Genomic DNA, 20,707 nt, shown 5'->3' on the forward strand with positions numbered 1-20,707 from the left:
CATAGCTTGTGTATCATTTTGTCCTATCTAAAGTAATGTATAGAAGCTAGGGCCCGGAAGTGACTCAAGCCCAGGGGCCCCCACCACCCTAAGTCCTGCCCTGATTATTATTAATTATTTTAATTAGGGATGCATCAAATATTCGGCCAAAAATGGACCATGTGCATTCTCGGTGCATTCTTGGCCAAAAGACTTTCATCACCGAAACAATACGTCTGAAATGTGATGACGCAAACCGTGACCTGCGTGCTGGTCTAAAGATGTGTCGTTGCCATAACGCGTCGCTATGGGCGGTGTGTGTTTCGCTTGACTGCTCATTCTGAACACTGCGTCCTCTCTATATTTTTATTTTTGTTGTGATTATTATGCTCATTGTAAAAGTAAAATACATTAAGTTTGTATCTGTAATGGTGAACCAGATGGGTCATTCAGTGAACGCCTGTGGCTCGACGGCAGGAAAAACAATCCAAACAGTCACGATTTTAAACCTTTTTCATCATTAATCAGAGCTATTATTATAAATGTAGGCTGTCAATAAGGAGGAAAGAGGGGCAGTGTCTCTTCAAAAAACCAGAAAGAGACAATACATAATATTACAAAAATAAATCAACGTAAATGTATATAAAACATTATAAAAACACATGTTTTTTATACTTCTTAGAGATTTAGTTCACCCAAAAATGAAACTGATGTCATTAATGACTCACCCTAATCATCGGAACACAGTTTAAGATATTTTAGATTTTAGTCCCAGAGCATAATGCAGTCGATGCCCACTTCACTGACCCAAATGTATTTCTGATGCTTCAAGAGACTCTAATTAACCCACTGATGTCTCATATGGACTACTGTGATGATGTTTTTATTCCCTTTCTGGACATCGACAGTATAGTGTGCATAGACTTGCATACGCTCTCGGACTAAATATAAAATATCTTAAACTGTGTGTGAAGATGAACGGAGGTCTTACGGGTGTGGAGCGACATTAGGGGGAGGAGTTAATGATAGACATTTCATTTCTGGCTGAACTAACCCTTTAATGTAAAGTAACACTGTCCAACAGCGACACCCGCAGGTGAAGTTACACACTGTAAAAAATTTCTAGTGCTTTCAACTAATTATTATTTAGTAACTAGTTCCACAGAAATTTTACGTTCACTCCATTTCGTTCTAGAGATTGTTACCTGAATTAATATTTTTTAGTTGGCTCAAACTTGACTTCAACTTTAAACTGTACGTTTACTCAACCTGTTTTTATAATTAATTCAACTAAATCATATTAATTAGGGGTTTCATTTTTAAATGGTTTTAATGGTTACTAGAAATTGCAGTGGTGGAACTAGTTACAACATGTTATAGTGAGGATAAAAACAAATTAAAGCACATTGTATCATCTGCATTTATAACATTTGGCATACAAACAATACATTTTCATAAGAATTAATTTCAAATTTCTTTAAATAATAAAATAATGACCAAAGCCCTTGTCACTTTTCTATAATGTCTTTAATGCACCTTTAGTTTTGAAAATACACACAGCAGGGTTGCCAACTTTTAAGTTCAGGTTGGAGTGAGATTTTTTGGGGGCCGGGGGGGGGGGGGGGTGCTTTTGATCTTGATTCAGTATCAGTTTATATCTAGTATATATACTGTACATAATAATATGTTTGTTTTGGCACTAGTTTAAAGATTTCTTGGGTCAAATTATATGTGCCATTCCTTAATATTCACTTGTGACTGCTTATATAAGTGTCATTATTCATTAAAAAAAAAGGATGCAAGTTATTTAAGTTTTGAAATTTCACATTTAAAGAAATCTAGTGTTTGATCATCATATCTAAATATTTATTAGAATGCAAAGACTGCAATATATTTTTGAGCAACTAGATTAGATACATGGATATTTATTAAAGAGCCATAAGGCACCTAATGGCATTACAAATAAACATTAATATTTTTTAGCCACAAAATGACTCTAATTTGCCTCTTTGAATTGGAATTCTCTATTTTAATATTAATTACTACACTAATTGTAATATAAATTTTAGAAGAAATACAAATATTAGAAGAAAAATATTTTAAGTGGTCATTTATTGACAATAATTGTTGCACCAATAGTATTTAGTATCAAAAGATCTCCTCAAAATATTCAATAAATATAATTTAATGAGTATGAGTGTGACCTATTAGTAAGGAATACCTGAGGGCTAAATACAAGAATAACATTAATGTTAACAATGTTGCATCTCTATCACTCTCCATAATAAAACGATCCTGTAAATATGGCTGACTTAATAATCAATAAACACTAACACTATGCTGTACTGTTTACCAAAACTTGCAGCAAACATCTATATGGTGAAACTGTTGTGTATCCGCTTAAGCCATTTAAATTCATTGGCAGGACGCTAGAAGTATTGAGCGCTCATGGGCCACGTGACCAGCGCGCGCCGCAGGGAGACGAGAGCATGCAACTCCGCTTTTCAACGCCTCTGGCTTTAACATTATGCCACATTAGCGCCAAAACGCTATTTATTGTTTGAATTTCATTAAAACACATTAAAAAAAATTAAAGCTTATAGCTTTGTTTAATATCAAAAGCAGGTTTGGCAATTTGGCGTGAGATTGAGTTGGGCGGAGTGAGAGCGTGAGACAGAGCCTGAAAGCGTGAGAGTTGGCAACCCTGCACACAGTCAAAGTAGATCCAGTGGAGCATTCTTGCTACTTGTCAGTGTTTTAGCTGGGAAAGGGATAGTTCACCAAAAATGAACATTCTCTCCTCATTTATTCGCCCTCATGTTGTTCAAATACTGTATAATTTGCTTTGTTCTGCTGAACACAAAATAAGATATTTGGAAGAATGTTTGTATCAAAGCAGATGGAGCAACCATTTACTACCATAGTATTTCCCCCCCTAGTGAATGGTTGCTCCATCTGCTTTGTTACAAACATTCTTCCAAATATCTTATTTTGTGTTCAGCAGAACAGAGAAACTCTTACAGGTTCGGAACAACATAAGGGGAAAATGACAGAATTTTTAATTTTTGGGTTAACTATCCCTTTAAGAAGAACTGACTGGCTTGGATGAGAAACTTTGCAACGAGTCACCATCAATGGATATCTTGGTCACACCCTGTTGGAGAAAGAAAGAGAAAAATTAATTTAAAAAAATATATATTCTTTATACATTTTATCAATATTACGAATTTACTTCCATGTGTGACTAAACTAAAGTTTAGAATTCGTCCCACTTGTGAGGACGATGAAATGAGCGCCATATTATCATAGTACGTTATTCATGGTTATGTTGTTCCCTTAATTTACGGGACAATTTCAAAAGTTGGAACGCGAAAAAAATCACGTTCAACACAACCACGTAACCCTAAATAGCGTACATTATTTGGCCTACATTAAGTTACACGTTTGACATGTTTCAGTACATTTGCACGTATAAAAATCACCGCAGCACCTTGGCCTATAGCTAATGAGAGAAAGTTTGTCTGACACAAAAATAGCACACAACACGCTGAGATTAAATCTAAAATACATTATATAGTATTATAGTTTAAAACATAATTATGTATTATTACTTAAACATGGTTAAAGACCACATTAACGTAACGTAAATCATTTATTCGATGAGGAGTGAACTTGACGTAGACATCACTTAGGCCTAAATAATCCCTATTTCCTTTGGATATATTTACTTCTAATTTACTTCTTACTTCACGTCTAACGTTAAATATCCACACAAGCCTAATATGTTCGAGATATTTGTCTGCAGTTTAATCACATTAACACTCACCTGACGCGTGAACTGCATCCTCAAAAGAGCTGCTGCTGCCTCTCTGGTGAACCTCGCGAAGCCCTTTGATCTGTATCCCTCCGCGGATCAAAGTACTCCAGAGATGCTTCCGCGAAATCAAACGAGCAATACAGATCCCTCCGCGTAGTCAAACAAGCTCTTGTACGTATTCATTAAAATTGGGCAGATTAAATGCCACAATTAACTACATATGTTCATGAATTATATATGTATATTAAATATGTAATATGTAAGTGTTGTAGGATCCATCTTCTCATTATAATGCAGATAGGGCCTACCATAATAAACAAAACATCGAAAATACTATATAATATCTAATTTCACAAATATTGTTCTGATATAGGCTATTTTGTCAAATGTTTCTAACAGCCCATTTCAACAGCACAAACAAAAATCTATTTACCATAGTAAAATATTGTGTGTAAAATATTGTGTTGGCCATATCCTTCTTTTATAAAATGTTGACTGGATTCGCGTTTTTTAGTCCAGTCAACATTTGCAATTCTAAATGTTGACTGGATTTGAAAATATCAATTCATTTAATGTTTTTCAAATATATTTCTGCAGACTTAATATAATTAGTCTTCTTAACTAAGCACAAGTAAGAAAATTAGTTCAACATATATTTTTTTGCTCTTCCAACATTTTATTAATTGGAGTTTTTAGAGTGCAGCGGGTTTCCTGAGCTCATAAAACTAACAGACCTGCCAAAGTCACGCTATGATTGGATGTTGGAGAACATAGCGTGGCATGGGGACGTAATGACGTGCCATAATCGATCTATGTTCTAGCACATGTAAAACGGGAACATGAACGGAGTACTCTAAAAGCAACTCATGTAAACACCTTAATCAGAATATTGTCTAATTCAGAATAAGGTCAAGAATTAGATTACTGCTGTCCATGTAAACGTAGTCACTGTGATATTTTCCCCCATCTAGCGGTGAAGATGGTAAAAAATGCTCGACGAAGAGGAACCAACCACCGTTTCGTATCAGAAATCATCTTTTTGGGACTATTTCGGCAACAAAAAGGAGGATGTTGACCAAAAAGAGGTACTTTGCATGGAGTGTCTTGTGGCCACAAAACAAGAAAACACCACCAATTTGTCTGACAAAGCTCTTTACGATGAATACAAAGTATCCATAAACAACTAATTAACATTCACTTTAAGTCACTTACATTTTAGATGCAATATTTAGTGTTGTTGTTCTATTTCAGCAGTGAAAATCGTTCATAGCAGACAGAGCCGGCCAAGCCACTAAGCGACCTTTGCAATTGCAAAGGGCCCCGTGGCCAGCAGAGGGCCCCCTAGAGTCACTGCTAGCTTGGGTGAAAAAAATCATACATCAAAAGTAACATAAAATAAATAAATAAAAAGAAATGGGCCTACAGCGCTCTTTAACAGGCATCATGATAATAAGCACAGTTGTTATTTATTTAGTTTTTTATTATGGCGAGTTCCCCGCCCATCTTGAACCTGACTGACTCTATGTCATCTTGAACCTGACTGACTATGATGTCACTCGTCACCTGTTCACCGTCTGTCAGACTGTCAGTCAGTGACTCCGAAGTCAACGATGTCTGACAATAAACGAAAATATCTTTCTGGCCATGAAAAACGGCAAAAGAAGAGGCTGGAAGAAGAAAAGAAGCAAGAAGATAAAGGTACGTAAACCTGTAGGCTTAATTTTCCGATAACTGTATGGATAATCTGCAGTATAAAAGTCTTATAATAACATTAGCTTAAATCGTGCTTGTATTGCCTTTTATTATGCTACAGTTGTTTACGTAAGTGTCAGGATAATATATACCGAGACGGTTGTTATAGCTAATCAATCAATCAACTTTATTTATATAGCGCTTTTACAATAACGATTGTTTCAAGCAGCTTCACAGTGTTCACAGTGAATAACAGCCGCCTCGCAGATTATCCCGTTTATTAACGTACATGGATTGAGGGGGGAGCTTAGGGTGCTCGAGCCCCTGCTCTTTTTCAAAATAAATCAAAAGTGCCCCTTTCAGACAAATATTAATGATAATATTTGTGGTCAATGAAACAAAATAAATGTTGACTTATAATAACATGACAATGTGTACAATAGCGGCTCAAAAGTCTGAAAATATTTGTTTATTTTTCATATCAGTCGGTCTGAGGCGTTGCCATGACGCGTTGCTATGGGTTGCGTGCGTTTTACCGGCTGATTTTCCACAGTTCGGAAACGGCTCTCGAGCCATATGTGGTTCTTTCAGATTGTGTCTGTGGCTTTACGGGGAAAAAAATAAACCAAACGTTTTTTCATCAATAACCAAAGCTAATGTGTCGATTTAATTAAAAATCTCTATTATGCTAAAAAGGCATAACTACCTGTAGAGATAGCAGTAAACATTTTCCTTTTTTTTTACCAAATAAATGAAAAGCATGTCATCAATGTTTTCTCTCACTGTTTCAAAATCTCACCTAGCTGTCCTCAGAGATGGTCAAGTCAAGCTCAGTGTGTGCATCATTACATGATATAACAATTATGTTAATAACGTATCCTAAATTGTGGATAATTAAGCTATATCTCATACGCTGAATTACATTTCTGGAGTGTTAACGATTAAAAGAAAACAACAAACAACAAGAGCAGTATAGAATCGAATACCGTGATACAAGCCGAACCATGCCGGCCCTAATATGCTCCTAAAACACAATCATCCGTTGCAGTTTTCATCCATTTTATTTATTATTTTTGGTATTCAAGTGCATTTTTTGTTAACAGACTGAGAGTCCATTGCTTTTATTGTTTTTGGTCGTTTTGTTCATTTATTGTGGATATTTAAAATGTTTTCAGTTTTTAGTGTTAAATAGTCTTTAGAAATAAAAGTTTATTGATCTTTGAAAAGGTGTACCTGCATTATTATGACATTATCATTATTTTAGATGAAAATAGACGACAATATTATCGTTTATCGCAATAATTTCTTGGCCAATTTATCGTCCAGCAAAATTTGTTATCGTGACAGGCCTATGTATTGCTTCCGCTAAAGAAAATGGTCCGTTCCGCGTCCATAGCAACGCTCTGTTTTTCATGGCAACGGTGTGTTATAGCCTACTTCGCAGTGGTCCATTATCAAGACATAACAGATCGCATTCTACATTGGAATTCAACCAAAGCCATGTAATAAATGCTTATAACATGCTGCATAAAATTGGTTCAGTTTTATACCATTTGATGTTAATTTGATTTAACAGAACAATATAAACCCAGTTTGGCTTCTACACTAAAGGGCTAACATTATTTTACTCCTTATTTCCCCTTTCCAGGGGCACTATTAAAGTATATGCTGCCAGTAAGCAAAGTTCCAGCTGTTGGTGAGTATTAAGGGCCCATAAAATGATAACCTTCTGTATTTAAAAAATTAAATCTAACTTTATGTATAATTATTTTCTTTATTTCATTGCAGATCCATCAACCACTTATTTTCCTGGTTCACAACACAGTCATGTCACCCAAGAAGCTGACAATGCTGGTAAGTTCTGTGTTTTAGTTTAAACTATAGAGATAGATACACGTCCCACTTGTTGTAGTGTCCTGTCCATTGCTCATAAATTAAATCTGTCATGAGGGGAGCGTGTAGTAGCTGTTTTAAAGGATTGATTATTGAGCAACATTATGGAGTGTCCTCCAAAGCTGCTAATGTTGAAAAGACATTTTATCTAAAGTAACTTTTTTTAAAAGATGGCATCAAAATCTTGCAGATTGTTTTGCATTTTAAGATTATCTAGGTTTGATGCTAAGAACACAGGTAATTTCAATTCAGTCAATTTATTTCATTACTTCCTTTTATTTTATTTTTTTCATTAGCAGGCCCATCAACCTCTACCTCCAGCTCTAGTGTCACCCAAGAAGCTGACAATTCTGGTAAGTTTACTCCTACATCGACAATAAATTAACAATTATAAAACTAACATCCAACATATGTCAACTTACTAAAATTAAGATTTTTTTTTTGTTTAACTTCTCCATAGGTCTTTCTCCTGTTGAAGTGGACAGCAGTACTTCCAGCACACCTGGCTCTCTTTCTACTCCTCCAGCTGACTGGCCAACAGTCATTAATGACAAAGTACGCATTGATCTGGTTAGCAGAGGACCAGCACATGTTGACCACCACTTCACATTTCCAAAAAGACAATCAGACAATAGGAGATTTCACTATCATTTCATGTTTCGATCTCTCACAAATGGTGAAAAGGTAAAGAGAAGCTGGTTAACATATTCACAGAAAAGTAATGCTGTCTACTGTTTTTGTTGTAAATTGTTTTCAAAAAAATCAACAACAAAGCTCAGTACAGATGGTCAACAAGACTGGATCAATATTGGCACATTACTTAAGCAACATGAAAACAGCCCAGATCATGCTAAACATTTGCTGTCTTGGAAGGAGCTAGAAGTCCGTCTACGAAAAGGGGAGACAATAGATCAGACTGAATTGTCACTCTTAGAGGCAGAGAGAAACAGGTGGAGAGAGGTCCTCATTAGGCTTGTGTCAATCATACAATCTCTAGCAGAGAGGAACATGGGTCTTAGAGGATCTGTTGATGTGTTACATGTCAACAATAATGGAAACTTCTTAAAAGAAGTGGAATTACTAGCGAAGTTTGATCCTGTTTTAAAAGAGCATGTACGACGCATTGACAGTGGAGTAAATCACACAACATACTTAGGGAAAACAATACAAAATGAGCTTATCGCTTGCATCAGTGACACCATTCTCCGTACAATTGTGGTTCAAATCAAGGAATCAAAGTATTTTTCCCTAATTTTGGACTGCACTCCAGATGTCAGCCACCAGGAGCAGATGTCTGTTGTGATCCGTACCGTCAACCTAAAAAACACACCAGAAATCAGAGAGCACTTCCTGGGGTTCCTATTAGCCCACGAATCAACTGGACTCGGCTTATCCACACTGATTCTAAGAAGGTTAGAGGAGCTGAACATTCCCTTTGAGGACTGCAGAGGACAATCTTATGACAATGGTGCCAACATGAAAGGCCGAAATAAAGGGACACAGGCCAGGCTCTTGAAGAAGAATCCTCGAGCTCTTTATGTACCTTGTGCAGCCCACACATTAAATCTGATGGTGGCAGATTCAGCCAAGGGGTCAGTGGATGCCACTCATTTCTTCGGAGTGGTGCAGAAATTGTACACCTTATTTGCAGCTGCATCCCAGAGGTGGGCCATCTTAAAAGATCATGTGGACCTCACTGTCAAGGCCTGGAGTGAAACAAGGTGGGAAAGCTGAATTAACAGCATTGAGCCTTTACGCTACCACACCCTCAAAGTCAGGGAAGCTTTGCTTGAGGTGAGGGAAAAGACAAATGACCCTATGATTAGAATTGAGGCCCAGTCCCTGGCTGAAGAAATTGGATCATTTAGGTTCCAGATCTGCACAGTTGTCTAGTATGACATTTTATCAAAAATTAACACAGTTAGCAAACTCCTTCAGTCGGTCAACATGCAGCTAGACATAGCAGTAAATCTCATAAATAAAACCAAAGCATCTCTAAAAACCTACAGGGCAACTGGGTTTGTAGATGCTCAGACCACTGCAAAAGAGCTCTGTGAAAACATGAATGTTGAGGCAGTGCTGAAAGAGAAGAGGCTGCGAAGTACAAAGAAGCACTTTACCTATGAGGCAGCTGACGAGGTAGTGATCACTGCAATGAAGAGACTGGAAACAGGATTTTTCAATGTTGTGGTGGACTGTAGCATTCAGTCTTTGGAGGACCGATTCAAGTCAATGGGCGAAGTAAAAGATACATTCGGAGTGCTCCTGAACTTCCACAAACTGGATGAAGTGTTACTTAAAGAGCAATGTGCCCAGCTCGGAAAAACACTCACCTGCGGAGAAGAGGCAGATATTGATTGGAGAGAGTTAGCCATGGAGATGCAGAGCCTTCCAGAGCTTCCCAAAGAAGTCACGACAGCGTTGGAGCTTCTTATTTATATACACGAAAGGGGGCTGTGTGAGTTATACCCAAATCTTTGGGTAGCGCTGAGGATAGCCTGCACTCTTCCAGTGACAGTGGCAACTGCAGAGAGAAGCTTCTCTAAGCTCAAACTCATAAAAACCTTCCCGAGGTCCTCCATGTGTCAGGAACGCCTGAGCGGAATGGCAATGATTAGCATCAATCACCAGATAGGCAGCCAGATCTCATATGATGAGGTTATAAATGACTTTGCATCCAGGAAGGCAAGAAGAGAACAATTCTGAGGAATAAATAAATGGATGCATAGCATCACAGATTTGAAGAAAGTCAAATATCGGCACCTTATTTTACTCTATTAATTAATTTCTTTGTTTTTTAGCAAATTACTTTTTTCCAAGGAGACCATGCATGCATGTGCGTGCAGCGGTCACACAAATACACAAGTTTGGATTTTAATAGTTGAAATGTTTCCTAATTCTTATTATTGTTACTATTAATCTTGTTTGTGGTGTTTTAGATATTGTTGATTTTGTTTATTTGAAAATTCAAACATTAAAATGTTCTATTTATTATTTTATATAATATTTTATTTAAATGTTATTCTATTTACTCTATTTCGTTTAAATTATATATATAGGCTGTTGTTTGTGCCTCTTAAACTCTGATGTCAATTAAATATGTTTCTTTGATAGTCAGTGAAAATCACTTTCAGTCTTTTTATTCAGCAAGTTCATCAGTGTGTGCTCGTTGCACTGCACTGCCATTCAGCTCAGTGGTATCATAATTTTCCTGTTAGACATCAAACATGGAACTCAACTCAAGAACTCAAGGTCTTTTATTGACGTTCTGTACATGTGTCCACATAAGAACAAAATTCGTACTCAGGAACAGCAGCGTAAAAAAGATAATTAAAACATAATTTAATAGACTAAAAATTTAAAAAATAACAGTAGATATAATATTAACAGTATAGTTATAAGGTAGTCATTGCTTTTTTTAGGCCTTACTTAAAACGGTCAAAGGGGCCTCCAACCAAATTTTGCTTAGGGCCCCCAAAGGTCTAGGGCCGGCTCTGATAGCAGACCTGTAACACGTCTCACTCACAGCAACAAGCGTGAACGATTCAGCGGTTGAATGAATCGTTTGAATGAACGACTCAGTGACTCACTCATTCAGACGGTCACCTGCTGCCACCTACTGGAGGTTTAGTTTCACGTTTGCACATACTTTACAACATTTGTTTTTGTCACCTGTAATGAAGCTTGTTTATTACTGAAATTATTAATATCGTGGAATGGTAATTATTGACTTTAGCCTGGATTGATGGATCTCAATATCGCAATATATATATCATTGGGGGGAAAATATCGCAATGTATTATTTTCCAATATCGTGCAGGCCTAATTTTGAGAAGAGAGTCTGAACATCGCTATTTTGAGACCAAATATTTGACAGAAGTTATCACTAAACAAGGATTTGGTCAATCTGCGATAAACATGTATATATAATGCATTTACAGTTACTGAAAACCTAGAGCAACTATTTACAGAATTTACAAAGTGTACCTTTTTTTATTATAATCATATTTTTTATTAGTTCGCATTAAATCACAATTTTAGCCAGACAAATTGCAATTAGATATTTTCCCCAAATCGTGCAGCCCTGTTCATAACACAAATAAGTTAGCTCGTTTGATCTTTTCCTATTAGACATTAATGCCTTGTTTTTCCTCCTGATAGACTGGGACAGTGATATCGCCTCTATGCTGCTGCTTCTCCATCTCTTGCCACCCACAGCTGGACGGAAGAGGACCACAATAAGTCCAAATGTGGCCCTTTTATAAGGTGCATTACATGCCTGATTTGTTAGCATCAACAGCCCGACCTTGTTATCATCAGTTCATTATATATTATCCACCATCGATCGCCACTTACACTAAATTAATGCACAAGCATTGCATTTTGGTGATTCGCTAGTTATTTTTTGTTTTAACCAGGCTCTTGTCTGTCTGGCAAGTAACATTTTCTTTTTTACTTCTCCCTTCAAAAAACCCACTTCCCCTGGACAAGCATTAATGTCGAGCCCTGGTAATAGTAATATTGTGTTGGAGCAAATTGAAAGTGCTTGCTCTGCCAGTGGTCTCACACTGTTATAAATGGTTAAAATCATTTTATTTTCACATTCAAAATTAGCACCATTTCGGGGATGACAATTGCTTCAAAGTTGGGTTAGTTAAGTATAAAGAAATGTGCTTAAATAGGCACTTTAATGTTTCGCTTTGAAACTAAATCTTCCACCATCGTCTTGTCATACTGTGAGGTGAAATCTGACTCTTGCTGCTGATCTGTGTCGCGTCTCTCGTTAGGCTTACACTGCATAGAGCAGACAAGTTCATATTTAAAGGGTTAGTTCACCCAAAATTTTACATTTATGTCGTTCCACAGCCGTAAGACCTCCGTTCATCTTCACACACAGTTTAAGATATTTTTTATTGAGTCCGAGAGCGTATGCAAGTGTATGCACACTATATTATTGAAAGCATAGACTCTATGGGACTAACAGGAAGAACAAACGACTCAAACCCGAGACTCGATCAAAAGAACTAATCTTTTCTGTTTCCGTTATTGAAAGCATAGACTCTATGGGACTAACAGGAAGAACGAAAGACTCAAACCCGAGACTCGATCAAAAGAACTAATCTTTTCTGTTTCCGTTACTGACAGCATAGACTCTATGGGACTAACAGGAAGAACGAAAGACTCAAACCCGAGACTCGATCAAAAGAACTAATCTTTTCTGTTTCCGTTACTGACAGCATAGACTCTACGGGACTAACAGGAAGAACGAAAGACTCAAACCCGAGACTCGATCAAAAGAACTAATCTTTTCTGTTTCCGTTATTGAAAGCATAGACTCTACGGGACTAACAGGAAGAACGAACGACTCAAACCCGAAAGACTCGTAAGAACTAATCTTTTCTGTTTCCGTTATTGAAAGCATAGACTCTATGGGACTAACAGGAAGAACGAAAGACTCAAACCCGAAAGACTCGTAAGAACTAATCTTTTCTGTTTCCGTTATTGAAAGCATAGACTCTATGGGACTAACAGGAAGAACGAAAGACTCAAACCCGAAAGACTCGTAAGAACTAATCTTTTCTGTTTCCGTTACTGACAGCATAGACTCTATGGGACTAACAGGAAGAACGAAAGACTCAAACCCGAGACTCGATCAAAAGAACTAATCTTTTCTGTTTCCGTTACTGACAGCATGACTCTATGGGACTAACAGGAAGAACGAAAGACTCAAACCCGAGACTCGATCAAAAGAACTAATCTTTTCTGTTTCCGTTACTGACAGCATAGACTCTATGGGACTAACAGGAAGAACGAAAGACTCAAAGATCCGAGTCAGTAAAATGATCCGAACTTCCCACTACTAGGGTGAACTAACCCTTTAATTGTAGTGTAAGTTTTAACTGAGCTAAAGGATTTTTATTACTGTACATAATCAAAATGACGTGGGGGCGGTGCGGCTAAACACAGACTATCGCACCAAGCCTAGTTCTTTCCAAATGAATGGGTATTACTGGCCAGTATGTCCCAATTATTTGGTAGGAATATTATTCTAGTGAAGTAAATTATCTCAAATCACAGGGGAAGTTTACAAAGTATATAATATTAACCAGCTAGTACTATATTCACTTGAAGGTGTACACATTTATAATTTGTTTCTTATTTTAGTTATGCTGCAGCATTAATGAATATATGCAGGAAAGTGCAGGTTAACAACCATACATTCTTGCAGTTGGTCGAACCCAGAAGACAGTTGATACCTTCTACATCCCCATTGACAGACAGGTCATCCTCTGCCGAGCCGCCAGCTCATTGGGCACTTTTGATCAAATGTTTAAATGAGTCCCTGGTCCATTTCTACTCTTTTCTGCAGACATCTGTCTCCAACATCGATGTTACCACAACAGATGAGTCTCCAAGAGTTTGTGAGATATGGGCAAAACGTTTGAATGACACGATTGTTTAAATGTTTAATTTGACTGCATGATGTTTGAAAGTGATGAAAAAGAGGTGCTTTCAAATGTATAAGCCTTTTGACTTACGAAGTGGTTACACTCAAAAAAATGTTTTTGTGGCACTGTTCATTTTACCCAAATATGTTTTGTTAAAATAACACACATGTATTTCTTTTACCACCAAAACACTATTGTATTGGGTTTAATTTACTTAACCTGTATCATTTCCCACTATACTTAATTATCATTCGTTAAACGAATGTAAAGTGTTTAATTTCGCGATTCAAAAAAAACCCCGGATGTGACGATTTCCAACGTATTGGATGAAGACGACGCGCGAAAGAAGGTGGCAATTGGTGCATGGGGTCGAACAGTATCAACCAGGTAAGAAAATATAAAGTTAATCTAAAGGCAAAGTCTTTCATTTCTGTTAATATTTTGGAAAATCTTTTCTGGGATGCTTTTAATATATTGTTTTACTATCGAGTATTGTGTCAATGTAATTATTGCGCCATTATTGGGTGATTTCATTCGATTGAAAGATGCGAGTTTAATGTGCTTGTGGAAAGTGCATGATTTCCTTTAGTGTATTACACTTATGTGTGCTCGTGGAACACATTATTTGGCAGTATATTAAAATTAAAAATGCTTTTCAGTCGAAGTAATGAAATGAGCATCTTTGTTAACAGGCATTCTAAACGCTTGACGTGAAAAACATTTAAAGAGGCTTTACTAAGACTGTAATACTATAAAATTCAAACGCCGTGAAAACACCATACAAATAAAGCATAGAAAAATGAACGCAGCGCGTTAAGTTAACGTTACACGTTGAGGGTTTCCACGTGGGATACTGCCTGCACGTGCTCTTGGACATATAAATCCCGCTTCTGAAGTCATGGTTATGAGCTTTTTTCTTGAAGTGAGCGACTTCAAAGGGCGTTTGTGTGCAATTTTTAACTAGGAAACTATCTACGATTAACTTACTCGTATTAGGTAGCATTAATGTGTAACATAAACAGTACACCTTATTAATAAACCATATGTGCTGATAAAAAGATTAATCCAACATATTAATGCTGGGTTAATCTGTTAATCTGCAGGTCCTGTGGTTTATTAATACGTTTTTACAGAATACAGAATTTGGTCTTGTAATATTACTGTCTCAATAGTATTAGCCACCTTAAGCGTTTAACCTGGGAGGAAAATGCTTAATAAAGCCACATTCATTTTATCTACTTAATTAAAGTAAATGTGTGTGTATATACATTACAGGCCAAAAGTTTGGACACATCACTATTTGTAATGTTTTTGAAAGAAGTTTCTTCTGCTCATCAAGCCTGCATTTATTTTATCAAAAATAGTTATTTTTTATTCTAAATATTGTGATATATTATTACAAGTTAAAATATTTGGTTTTCAATTTATTATACTTTAAATAATAATTTATTTCTGTGATGCAAAGCTGAATTTTCAGTATCATTCCTCCAGTCTTCAATGATCATGATCTTTCAGAAATCACTCATATTCTGATTTATTATGAGCGTTGGAAACAGTTCTGCTGACTAATATATTTGATTAATAAAAGGTTTAAAAGAACTGCATTTATTCAAAATAAAAACATTTTCACATCTCCTTTACTATCTATTTTTATCAATTTAACGCATCCTTACTGAATAAAATTATTGATTTATTTCAAAAAAAGAGAGAGAAAAAATGACTGACCCCAAATGACTGACCAGTAGTGTATATAGTTGTTACAAAAGATTTCTATTTTTAAAACATATGCTTTTCTTTTTTTTTTCTTTTTTTGTTACTTTTTATTCATCAAAGTATTATAAAAAAGTATCACAGGTTATGAAAAAATATTAGTCAGAAGAACTGTTTCCAACTTTGAAAATGAATCCTCATATGAGAATGATTTCTGAAGGATCATGATCACTGTAGACGGGAGTAACCATCCTGAAAATTCAGCTTTGATCACAGAAATAAATGATCATTTAAAGTATAAAAATTGAAAACCAATTATTTTAAATTGTAATAATATATCACAATATTACATTTTTTTTCTTCTGGATTTTTTTTTAACTAATAAATGAAGGCTTGATGAGCAGAAGAAACTTCTTTCAAAAACATTACAAATAGTAATGTGTCCAAACTTTTGGCCTGTACTGTGTGTGTATGTATATATATATATATATATATATATATATATATATATATATATATATATATATATATATATATATATATATATATATATATATATATATATATTACGACAGCATTTTTTTTATCATTGTTTTTCCAGTTCGTCAATGCCTATGGTGAAATTAAGGAATGCCACTATTTCATTGACAGAGAGCAACGTTTTGGCTAAGGTAAGCACTCTGTGAGTTTGTTATTGTACTGTGTTGTTGTGGGGTCATTCACCGCCATGAGGCGGCAGTGGGCGGTGAGGAAAATGTTCTTGTTGTCTAATGGTTAAAAAGGCTAATACATTTTGTTTGAATTCTATTTTCCACAATGTCAAACCAACGCTGCTTTACTTTAAAATACAAGCTCAGGGATGCGCTTTCGTCCATACTAGTTCATGCAGTTGTGTGCTCTAGACAGAGACTACTCCAGTTGCAACACTTTAGTAGGCTAAGAAGCAAGTATATTCCTTTAACTGTCCATTCTAGTCAGATTTTATAGTGTAATCACAATGAGAACCCTTTCAAGGGGGGTGCCAGGTGTGAATATTTGAATCCCAAAATTGAATATTCAAATGTTTGGGTCCAGCCCTAGACCATACATTTGAAAAAAAAATTATTTTGGAAAATTAAATTAAATCAATTGTTAAATTAAATTTAAGGGAAACAAATTATAAATCAACTCCACATCAGATTCTAAATTATCAAGGGCTTAGGCTAAAACTGAAGAATGAACTAGGCATGTGCATTTCAAGCAAAAATAATATTCGATGATCGCTGGGAATTATTCGAATATTATTCGAAAATCGCACCCCTCCCCCGCATGCACGCAAACTGGCATAGGTAGGCTATATCCTTAAATAAAAGCCTTTGGTCAATTAAACGCCGGGTCTCTGATAGTGCCGTGATCAGCACAAACAAATAAAGGCCGGGGGAAAATGTGTGTATAATCTCCTAAATGCCTTTCATTTAATGTGCACTCAAGTTCATCGTGTAGGCTACAGTATGGTTGTGCCGTGAAGGCGGACCAACATCACGCAATCATCCTGATGCCACGCGCCCGTTCTTGCGAGTGCGACACACACTAATTCTATATAGTCTCTTCTATAGTTAACCTAAAAACTTTGTAGGGATGGTTCTGTAAATTAAATTGAGAATATAACTGATGCATTTATGCCATTTTAAATAGGCTAAATGATGAGAGATGAGATCTGGGAAAATACCGTGTCAGGCAGGCTACACAAATATTGATCTTCTCGTCTTTTTTATACGTCTTAAACACTATTCGCATGGGATTAGTATTATCTAGGGACCTCTGTGATTTAGAAATTACTCCCCCACATCTGAGTTTTGCGTGGCGCGCATTCGCACGGGATAAGCCTGTGATTTTACTCGAATTTACTGACTTATTACCCGGATATGATGTCAAGACTTCGTTATAGATATAGCTGTATGAAATCATTAAACAGGCATCGATTTCGTTTTGATTATTTTATAGTAATAAATAAACATAATTTCGTTTTTTATTTATTACGCAAAACTCAGATGTGGGGAATTAGCCTAATTTCAGAGGTCCCTAGATAATACTAATCCCGTGCGAATAGTGCTATAGTCTACTCTGCATTTAACTTAAAAAATATTTTATTTTGTACACAGAACAAACAGAATAGAATAGGCTTCAAAATAAACTATGTTGATGAAATATTGTAAAGTGGTCATGAACTAGGCTACACGAACGACCGTTAATAAAAATAGGCAAAATCAAAAATGAAATCTCCGAGAAAAGTGCGTCAACCTATTGGAAGCACGGGTGAATAATTAGTTTGGTCAGAAAAATAACTAAATTATAGTTTAAAAAAAATTATGTAAAGCGACACATAAAGTGCATAAACTCTTCTTACGTAGGAAGCTTTTTTCCCCTCACGTGCAACGATAGCCTTTAGAAAGCGCGGAGGCATTAATTGGGTTAAAAAAATAACGAAATTATATATATATTTTTAATAGAAAATAATATTTATGTAAAGAAATATATTAAATTAAAAAGTGCTTAAAAGTACACTACTCTTAATGGAAGGAAGCTTTTTCTCTCACGTGCAACCTAAAGCACTGAGTAGGCTAATTAGTTGGGTTAGTAAAATAACGAAATTACAGTTTAAGGATAAAAAATATTTATGTAAAGATATATAGTAAAATAAAAAGTGTTTAAAAGTGCACAACTATTCTCAAGTGGAAGGAAGCTTTTTCCCTCATGCGCAATATAGAAAGCGCAGATGGATCATTAGTTGGGTTGGAAAAATAACGAGATCAGTTTTTTAAAGTAGACAATAATATTTATGTAAAGAGATGGCCTATATTAAAATAAAAAGTGCTTAAAAATAGGCTATACAACTCTTAAGTGGAAGAAGGCTTTTTTCCCCTCACGTGCAACCAGGCGGTGGAAAGCGGAGTCTGGTTCGGCTAAAATAACCTCACGTGCAACCTATATAAAAAATTAAGCGAGGAATAAGCATTTTACATTTTTCTCAATGCTTGTTACCGATTAGGCAACAGTAATTCTGACCGAAATTGCTTTGTCGACTTTCTAGCTTGTTGTTGTATAAATGGTGATATGTTTGCATGTTTCGAAAAAAAAAAAAAAAAAAAAAAAAAAATCAATGATAGATATCTGTCCACTGGAACGTTATCGCTTTTATTCGCTATTAATTTAAAACGGTTTAAAGGCTACATATATGAAGAAAGAGAGGGAGAGAGACCAATGGTGACTGTTTAATTCATTATATAGTTAACAATTATTAATTCACTGTAATGTGGATAAACGCGCTGTCCATGAATCTGTCGTCAGTGCCATTTTTTCACCTATCCCTAACTGACTGTGCAGCTCCCTTACACGGTCATCAAAAAGTTTCTCCAGTCTGGCAGTGATCGTCTTTCTAGACGGGACAGTAAACTCGGGTTCTACAAACTCCATCAGACTTCTAAAACCCTCTCCTTCTACAAAGCTGATCGGAAGCATATCTTTAGCGATCATCTTCGTGATGAGGGCCGTTGTTTGCTCTGCCCGTCTAGCATCCGACTTGGTTGATCGGATCATAAAACTAGCCACTGATTGCTGCTGACCTGTGGATGGACCTGCTGGGTATTTTGCTCTCAGATGACTGTGCATTGTAGTGGTTGACCTATGATAAGCAAGCATCGCATGGCAGAGTTTGCACTGCACTTCTTTTTCATTAATTTTATTATAAGAACTCCACACAGAACTCTTATTCGACATCGTGACTCTACGTAGTGTGCATGATGATGTATTATTTTTTTGTTGTGTGAAAATTGATTGACAGCTTTTACGTGCGGTTTTGACAGCGCGCGCCACCCGCTGGTTACATTAACACGTCACCACCGCATCAGCGCAGCAAACCTGGATTTTTTTTTAGACGAAAATCGCACAGCCTATTCGATATTCTATAGTTAAATCAACTAATCGAATATTCGAAAATCGTGACTCATCCCTAGAATGAACACCAGCTGGTATAACGGCAGTGCTTTGCTAGCTGGTTAAACTCAACCAAACGTTACATGAGATTAATAAGATCTAGACAACATAAAGGTAATCTTACAACTTGCATCTGCATGTAAATTTTACCGTGCTAGTCTGATTTAACACGTTGTGGATTTCTTTTAAAAGCGCACTGATACATGGGGAACTAAAGCACAGAGAATTTACATTATAATCACAATTCTGTTTTCATTATAATGCTATTTATATGACAGATTGGCGCTGCACATCTTGCACTTAACTGTATTTCATGATCTCAGTGATTCCAGGCATCACTGCTGTTTTGCTTTATTTCACCCGGTCTGGAAGGCGTGCTGTCTAACACTAACCAATCAGACCTCAGGTACTGGCCAAATTGCTGCAATTACCAATAGGGGTGTAACGATACACTCGTGTTACGATTCGATATACATCACGATACTGAACTCACAATACGATATGTATCCTTTTTTTATTATTAATATAGTATTTGGGTATTATTAGGAACCACAAATATTCCCCCATTGCATCATTATACATTATATTCAACATTAAATATAATATTTTAATGTAGTAATGTCACTGAAAACATTACTAGTAATGTCACTCCGTAAACTTGAATTTTTTTCCCTCACGCCTTACTTGTGCTTCCAATCCAGGGTCAGGCAGCATTCTCTCCCGGTGCTCATACTGTTCGCTATTAAGGCACTATGCTTAATTACTATACATGCATATATTTTTCTTTGAACAATCATACTACTAAAACTAAATGTGATCTGATGATTTAAATGATGTTTGCGCTTTCACTTTGAGGCGTCATTCCGGCAGCGCATGCACTTCAAATGATCAATGCAATCCGTCACAGCTCTAATCGCAAGAAAGCTTGTAAAAATGGCCACTCTCAAACTGTAAATGTTTAGCTCAAGAATTTTTATTCTGCATTTACTCAATCTCATGTTGTTTTCTTGTGTCACGCAATCATTTGAATGTCTGCGTTTACTACAGTATGTGCGTCATTGTAAATCTGTTCATCATAAACCATCGGTCGTGTCTCTTCAGAAGACTTGGGTTTGGATTAGACACTCGATTAGTTATTTTTACAATGCCTTTGACCTTTTTTTAAAGGGTTACTTCACCGCTTTTTCATATTAAA

The sequence above is a fragment of the Pseudorasbora parva genome, chromosome 14 (genome assembly GCF_024679245.1).
Source record: "Pseudorasbora parva isolate DD20220531a chromosome 14, ASM2467924v1, whole genome shotgun sequence".
NCBI lineage: Eukaryota > Metazoa > Chordata > Actinopteri > Cypriniformes > Gobionidae > Pseudorasbora > Pseudorasbora parva.